This window comes from Hippopotamus amphibius, chromosome 15 (assembly GCF_030028045.1).
Source record: "Hippopotamus amphibius kiboko isolate mHipAmp2 chromosome 15, mHipAmp2.hap2, whole genome shotgun sequence".
Lineage (NCBI taxonomy): Eukaryota > Metazoa > Chordata > Mammalia > Artiodactyla > Hippopotamidae > Hippopotamus > Hippopotamus amphibius.
In genome coordinates, this window is record NC_080200.1 from 22,578,506 (window position 1) to 22,586,651 (window position 8,146).

The 8,146-nt window shown below is 33.5% G+C and overlaps 1 pseudogene; it reads left to right on the forward strand.

Annotated features, from left to right (window-relative positions):
* LOC130836359 (olfactory receptor 2T8-like) lies at nt 1-4,831 on the forward strand (annotated as a pseudogene).
* Nucleotides 4,832-8,146: the final 3,315 nt, after the last annotated feature.

The window sequence follows — 8,146 nt, forward strand, 5'->3', positions numbered from 1 at the left end:
ATGTCCCCAGGCTACAATTCTGATTCCATAGGTAAACTGTGCCACAGTTATCTTGCTGTATGTTGACATTCCAAGGAAATGGTTAGAGCTATCTAACATGTATATACAGTTTCTACCTCAGAGAACATTGCTTGTAAAATTGCCTTCATGTAAATTTTAAGTGAATTAAAATTTTTAAAAATTTTCAAAAGACTAATAGGTAGCTATTTGAAAACATGAACTTTCAAATATAGATTAAAAATTAACAAAACTGCTGTTTTCAGCTCTCACATGTAAAGAGCTTGGAAGTAATCATTTTTGCGTTTACTAGAAAGAACATGCTGAACAATGTAAAAACCGTTGACTTTTCTTTAAAAATAATAAAAAAAAATTATGTCACAGGACAAAGTAAACACATATATCTGGAGAAAAAGAAAATCTAAAACATCACAGCTGATAACTTCATATGTGGAGGCAAAGCCCCTGAAGCCATAAGTTGGGAAGGATATATATATATATACACATAGTAATTTGGGGAAATTGGTGGAAGCTGAGGTTTTATTGGAGCAGCTTTAAAATGAAAAAACCTTGAGGACTGGTGCTTGAAAGTTGGAGAGGTACAATTTTATGGAGACTAGAGACTAGAATCCACAACATGTTTACATGATGAGGAGTGACAAAAGATCCCATCATTGCTCTGGCAGGGGAAGGATAACAAATGTGAAATATTCAGAACACTGTCCATAAGAAGACAACCCTTTGGAGTGAAGTCTCTACTAGATTTTTAAGTTGAAGAATGGGATTTTCCCCAACTCCAGCCTTCTCTAGTCTTCCATGCTCACCTAAGAGGCAAAGGATGACTAAAAAATACTTGTGAAGGTCACATCTCAGAGACACAGGTCCAGTGAAAGATTGATTTTTTTTTTAATTTTACCTTTTTATTTTTACTTTTTAAAAAAAAACAAAGTATAGTCAATGTAAAATATTATATGTGTCAGTGATTGCGATTCACAATTTTTAAAGATTATATTCCATTCATACTTCTTATAAAATATTGGCTATATTCCCTGTGCTGTACTATATATCCTTGTAACTTATTTTACCCATAGTAGTTTGTTTCTCTTAATTCCCTACCCCATCTGGTCCCTCTCCCCTTTTCTCTCCTCATCAGTAATTACTAATTTGTTCTATATATCTGTGAATCTGTTTCTTTTTGTTATATTAATTAGTTTGTTTTATATTTTAGATTCCACATATAAGTAATATCATACAGTATTTGTGTGACTATGTGTAACATTTCATTTAGCATAGTACCCTCCAAGTCCAACCATATTGTTGAAAATGGCAAAATTTATTACTTTTTATGGCTGAGTAGTATTCCATTGTGTGTGTGTGTATGTGTGTGTGTGCCATCTTCTTTATCCATTCATCTGTTGATGGACCGTTTGGCTGCTTCCATATCTAGGTGATTTAAAAATGCTGCCTTGAGCATTCAGTTACATATATCTTTCCAAATTAGTGTTTTTATTTTTTTCAGATAAATACACAGGAGTGCAATTACTGGGTCATGTAGTACTTCTTTTTTTGTTGTTGTTTATTTGTTTGTTTTGTTTTGTTTTTGGGGAACCTCCATACTGTTTTCCACAGTTGTTGCACCAACTTAGATTCCCACCAACAATGTACAGGATTCCCTTTTCCCCACATCTTTGCCAACATTTGTTGTTTGTGTTATTTTTAATTATGGCCATTCTGACCGGTGTGAGGTGATATTTTTTATCTGATTTCTAAAGCAAAGGAAATAAAGCAAACATGGGACCTAATTAAACTTAAAAACATTTGCACTGCAAAGGAAACCATTGACAAAGCAAAAAGAAAACTTACTGAATAGGAGAAAATATTTGCAAATGATATGACTGATAAGGAATTGATATCCAAAATAAATAAACAGCTTATACAACTCAACATCAAAAAGAAAAATAGGCAGAATATCTGAATAAACATTTCTCCAAAGAAGAGATATGGATGACCAACAGGCAAGTGAAAATATGTTCAACATTGTTACTAATCATAAAAATGCAAATTAAAGCCACAATGAAATATCACCTCACATCAATCAGAATGGCTATTATCAGGAAGACTGAAATTTAATCATAAGATTATAAGATGCATTTCCCCATACATACCTTATCACGACATCAACAAATCTCCCATACAATAACAGCAAATTACAGCTGAAAAATTGTAAGATATGAATTATGTCTCAGGAGCAGTTCTTAGGAAATCCTAACTAAAAAGGGGGAGACAAAAATAAGATTCCTAGAGGAATTGGAAATTTTCACTTATAGCTACAGGAAACATTAAATATAGCTTGACATCAAGCTTTACTAGCACAAAACCTTACACTAAAGGCCATTAATCTCATTCCTGTCACCAAATGTATCATGTCTGACTTTCAACAGAAAATTACAAAGTGTGAGAAAAGGAAAGAAGTTTTTGGACTGAAGGAACAAAGCCAGCATTAGAAGCAGACTCAGATATAATACAGGTTTTGAAATTCACACATAAGGAATTTAATATATATATATATATTATCAATGTTTTAAGGGCTTCAGCAGCTAAACCATTCAAAATGTAAGAGCAGGTGAGTAATATAAGAAAAGTGATGGAATTTGTAAGTGAGAATCAGCATTAAATGTACAATTTGGAAATGTTTCAAATTAGAAACTTTGTAATAGAAATAAAGGAAGCTATTTTGGCTGCATCAGTAGACTTGATATAGCTGAGGGAGAATCTATGAGCTTAAAAATATGTCATTAGAAAATTTCCAAAATGTAATAAATATAATTTTAAAAAGCAAGAGTACAATCAAGTACTGTAAGATAATTTCAAAAGGTATATCGAATGCATAAAGTGCAGTACCAGAAGAAGAAAGAGAAAACAGAGTAGAAGAAATACTTAAGTAAGACGGCCAAAAATCATTTCAAAATTGACAGACACTAAACAAAGATTCCAGAAGCCCAGAGACTCCAGGAGAATAAATACTAAAAAATTGGAATCTAGGCATATCATATCCAAATGATAGAGAACCATCAATCTACAATAGACTCAGACAAATAAAAATGGCAATAGGGAAGAATTGGGAATAGTGTGTTACAAGTAATCTGCACTATATATGAAGTGATATAGTGTTCATTGAGGGTGGACACATATAGTTGTAAATTACTTAGTTTGCTATTAAATTGACTTAGATTAGTTACAAATTTCAAGAGACTATTAGAACATTCTTAAAGTATGCTTCATCTGCAAAGAGAGAGAAAAGTAAAATTATACACTCAACAACAGAGCATCTAAACATATAGAAAGCACACATTAACAGATCTAAATGGAGAAATAGTGATATAATAATTGTAGGGAACATCAGTAGCCACTCTCAACATTAATAGAACATTCAGAAAGAAAATTAATAAGGAAATTTTGGACTTAATCTACATGTTTGATATTTATCCAGTAAAGGTTGTGTTTCTTTGACTTTGAAGGGAAAGGGTCTCATTACTTGAAGTGCCTTTTTACATTTAAAGAAAGTTTGCATTTAATATTATAGGGTTTCATTGAGGGAACATTTTAAGGTTATTGTTTTTAGTGTAGAGCTTTCAAAGTTAAACTAACTGAACCAACATTTCCAATTAAGTTATGTTTCCATCTGCAGACTCAGTCCTTCTGGTTCCTAGGTCTAAGAATATAATTCTTCTTGCTCAGAAAGTAAAAAAAAAGGCTCCCCAGATTAATCAATGACAAGAAAAATTATTCAATTTTTGTAGGTTTCAATAAATTTTGGTATGTTATGTAAGCAGAACCCTCATCTATTTCATCATTTGCAGTGTGCTTATTTGAAATCATGGAATACTGGAAGACCACCTCAGATTTTATTCTCCTAGGTCTCATTAAGCACACAGGAGCCCACTTATTTCTCTTTGTGATTCTGACAATTGCCTTCACCTCCCTAGTAGGCCATGCCCTCATGCTTCTCCTGATTCTCCTGGACCCCCAGCTCTGTACTTCCTACTGAGCCAACTCTCCTTCATGGACATGATGCCAGTTTTCCACCATTGTACCCCAAATGGCTGCTGACTTCTTGACTGGCAAGAAGCCCAACTCCCCAGTTGGCTGTGGGTTGTAGATCTTCTTCCTCAGTTTGAGAGGGGATGAGTTCTTCTTCTTAGCAGCTATGTTCTATGACTGTTATGTTGCTGTTTGCCATCCACTGAGATACCCAGTACACATGAGGTGACAATTTTGCCTGAAAATGATTTTACGGTCTTGGTTCCTGAATTCAGCTGATGGGCTGATGCAGCCTGCTGCTACCCTGAACTTCTCATTTAGCAGTGTGCATGAGGTTGATCATTTTCTTTGTTAAGCCCGCATTCTGGTGCCTTTGTCTTGTGCAGAAAAGTCTTTTTCGTATGTCATGTACATATTCTGTGTTAATGCTCTCGGTCCCCTTTTCCCTCATCCTGACTACCTGTAGTCTCATCTTTGCATCGTTCTCCACCTGTGTTCTACCAAAGCCTTCAAGAAGGCTTTTGTCACTTGCTCTTTGCATCTGTCTGTGGTCGGATTCTTTTTTGGAGCTGGCATAGTTACCTACATGAGAACTAAATCCTACGGGTCAGCTAACTACAATAAAGTTGTGTCAGTATATTATACTATCTTCATCTCTGTGCTGAACCCCCTCATCTACAGTCCAAGGAAGAGTGATGTCATAAGAGCCCTGAGAAAGCATATGGATAAGTGTGCTGCCTTAAGTAATGATTACTGTCACATTGATTTGTCACAGCAAGGCTGTACAAAGTGATTTGCAAGCTTTCCTAGAAAGAAGCTATGTATTCACTATATCTGTGATTTCTATTTTGCTCTGAAATGCAGATTGTCCTTCATACTTTGCGATCCTTTACTAAGCCATCCTCAATGAATCAAATTGTGGATTGTTAAAAATCTATTAATCACAAATTCTTTTTTAAAAGTTTCTATATTATGGCTCACAATAAATATTTATTCAAAGAATGTACTAAGCAGTCAAACAATTGTGAAGTTTAATTGTTGATTTTTAAAAAAAAATTGAGGCATAATTTACAAACACTTGAATCTCACATGTGAAAGTTGCCTTTCAAAGTTTCCATAATACATGCTCTTGTAACTTACACCCACTAGCAACAGACAAAACTTTCACCAGACCAAAAATGTTCCTCATGTTCTCTTCCAGTAAAATCACTTGACTCAGAGATAACACTGCTCTGATTTATATGTTTATTCATTAGTTTGGCCTAGTCTAGAACTTCACATCAATGAAAACATACAGTGGTTTTTTTTTTTTTTTTTGAAACTTGTGTCTTTCTCTTGAAACAGAGTCCCCCTAAAACTGAGTTCCCTTACTGAATTTATGATTAATCTCTCTACCCAAAACGTTTCTTCCCTTTCTTGTCCCCTCTGAGTTAAATCCTGTGTTGACTAAATACTTATCAACCAGAGTTAATGACTAAAATTGCTGTAGTTGATAACATTATTAATATGCTAAAATTGCCATTATGTATATCATTACTAATGTACAAACTCAGGTTGTTTCTCCAAAGAAAGATGAGCTAACAAACCCCCAAGTCATGGACCATTTGGCCTGACAATTGTAAACTGTACACTGACTTCTGAAACTGAATAAGAATTCATGAATAAGAAAGGTCACAGAAATGGCATAAGACTATAATTAATCCCAGGCTCTTTATTCTTCCCCTTAAAAGAAAAAAAAAAAACTTACTCAAAGACCAGGTTGGAGTGGATCTGAGACTTGTCTCCCACTCCCTTGTTTGGTGTCCTGCTAATAAAATTTTGCTGCAAAAACCCACAGTCAGAATTGTGCTTTCTGCACAGTGGGCACATGAGCCCTTGCTTGGTTACACTCTCAGCTTGATATGTTTTAAAAGATTCCTCAACAATTCTACATTGATCATTAGTTTGCTCTTTTGTATTGTTAAGTAGTACTTTCTTGTCTGAATATATAACCATTTATTTATGCATTTTTTTAAATAGACATTTCACCTATTTTCAGTCTGGAACTGCTGTGACTAGAGTCATTCTTAACCTTCTTTTTGTTATCACATGTTTTTACTTCTTTTGGTAGACATATGATTAAATTTTTACTTACCTGTTTTTCAAAGTGGATGTTTGATTATAAATTCCCACCAGTAAAGGACATGGGTAGCAGCTGCTCCAAATTGACAGAAACTATGAATATCACTAAACCACATTTTATCTATTCTTTTTGCTTTAGTAACTCATTTGGTTTTAGTTTGGTTTTCCCTGAATTGTAACGATGCCCAGGACTTTCACATTTGCTTATTGTCTATTTTCATATTTTCCTTTGTGAATGATCCATTTAGACTTTTGAGAAAACAAAACAAAACAAAACAAAACAAAACAACGTGTAGATGTTTCCAAAGCAATTTAAACTGATTGTTTACTGACAGACAATATATGATATTGCTAGGAACATTTGGATTTTTTAAATAAAATTATACTGGATTACTTATTATTTTTATATATTTTTGACATCTCTGTTTTCATTCAATTCTAGAAGTATAATGATTTTCACTGAATTGGGTATGTGTATAATGAGTCTCTCCCACCACCTCCATTGGGTTTGAAACTGTTAATTTATTTGTTTGTCTGTTTGAATTGTGCATTGTAACACAATATTCCATTTCCACTGGGGGAATTTTCCATTGAAAATCTGAAACATTTTTTTCTTCTAGGTACTGTTTGCCTAAAGAAGAGAGATAAAAAATCAGTTACAAAATTTAAGTTTTGGGTGTTGAATGCCTGGAGGAAGAATGTTGCCTATGATATCAGTAAACAATGGATATTGCAGCCAGCAAGCCAGCAGCTCTACAGCCACCCTCAATGGTGGACCCTGAGAGTATTCAGGATGGAATACTGACTCTAGATATTTAAGGTGCATATCAAAAGAATGATTTCAGTGAACCCACATCCTTGCATTTTCCCATACATAGAAAAATGCTGTTCATTAACTTGAGATTGTCTGGTTTTCTTTAATTAACACATCTTTAATGTGCTGACTACCTGCTTTTTGTTCCAAAAACTTCTATATATCCTGACTCCTCCCTTACCTCTTCAGAGCAGTCCCTCAGAGCTATCTGAGAGGCTGCCTCCCAGGCCTGACTCCCCAGAAAGTCTACCAAATAAAATATAATCCTCCACTTTTAGATTGTGCATAATTTTTTCAGTTGAAAAATATATTTCTTATATTCTCCTGGTAGATGAGTGTATACATACAATAATTTTCACCTTAAAAATTGACATATTTAAAGAGGTTATTGGTTTTGCAAAGAAAAGGTATGCGATAAATATTTGTTTATATGTCTATATTTATTTAGAAATACATATATTTACAAATATGTATGCATATGCTCTTCAAAGACAAAATGATTAAATATGAAGTTAGCTGTAAGACAATAGTATAAAATAATGTTTAGAGATTAATTTTTCATTTTTTTCACTTTGACCATTTTTTCATTGATCTGAACCCCACCTGTCACAACTTTTGTCCTTTTCTTTCTTCCTTTTCTTTTTTTTTTTTTTTGAATACCATTTTAGTTGGAATCATTTTCTCTATTTCACATGATTTAAAGGGAAGAATAATCTGAAGAAGACAATATGAATGAACTTGGGAGAGAACCAGTTCTGCAGATTCCTGGGGTATTTTGGAAGTGGCACCTAGAGATTTAGAAGAAAGACTAGTTGAAGAATTTGCCTTAAACCTGAACACCATGCTTCAGAGCCTTTAATGGAATTTGAACCTTTTATTGTATTTTAAATCTTGTTTGTTCTCATAAACACAGTTAGACTTTGATCAAAGGGTGATTTCATTAAATATTCTGTTTCTAATATCCTCCTTAAGGTACATTAAGTAGATTACTTAAATCTTTCCTGAGCTAGAGTAAACACAATTTAACATCATAAAATAACTATTATAACAATAATAAAATTACACATAAAATATCTTTCATTCATTAGTTACTTTGCAACATTAATAAAAATGCAAAACTTCCACTTTCATTTTCTTATTTCAATTATATTTACACTTTACAAAGAGGGTACA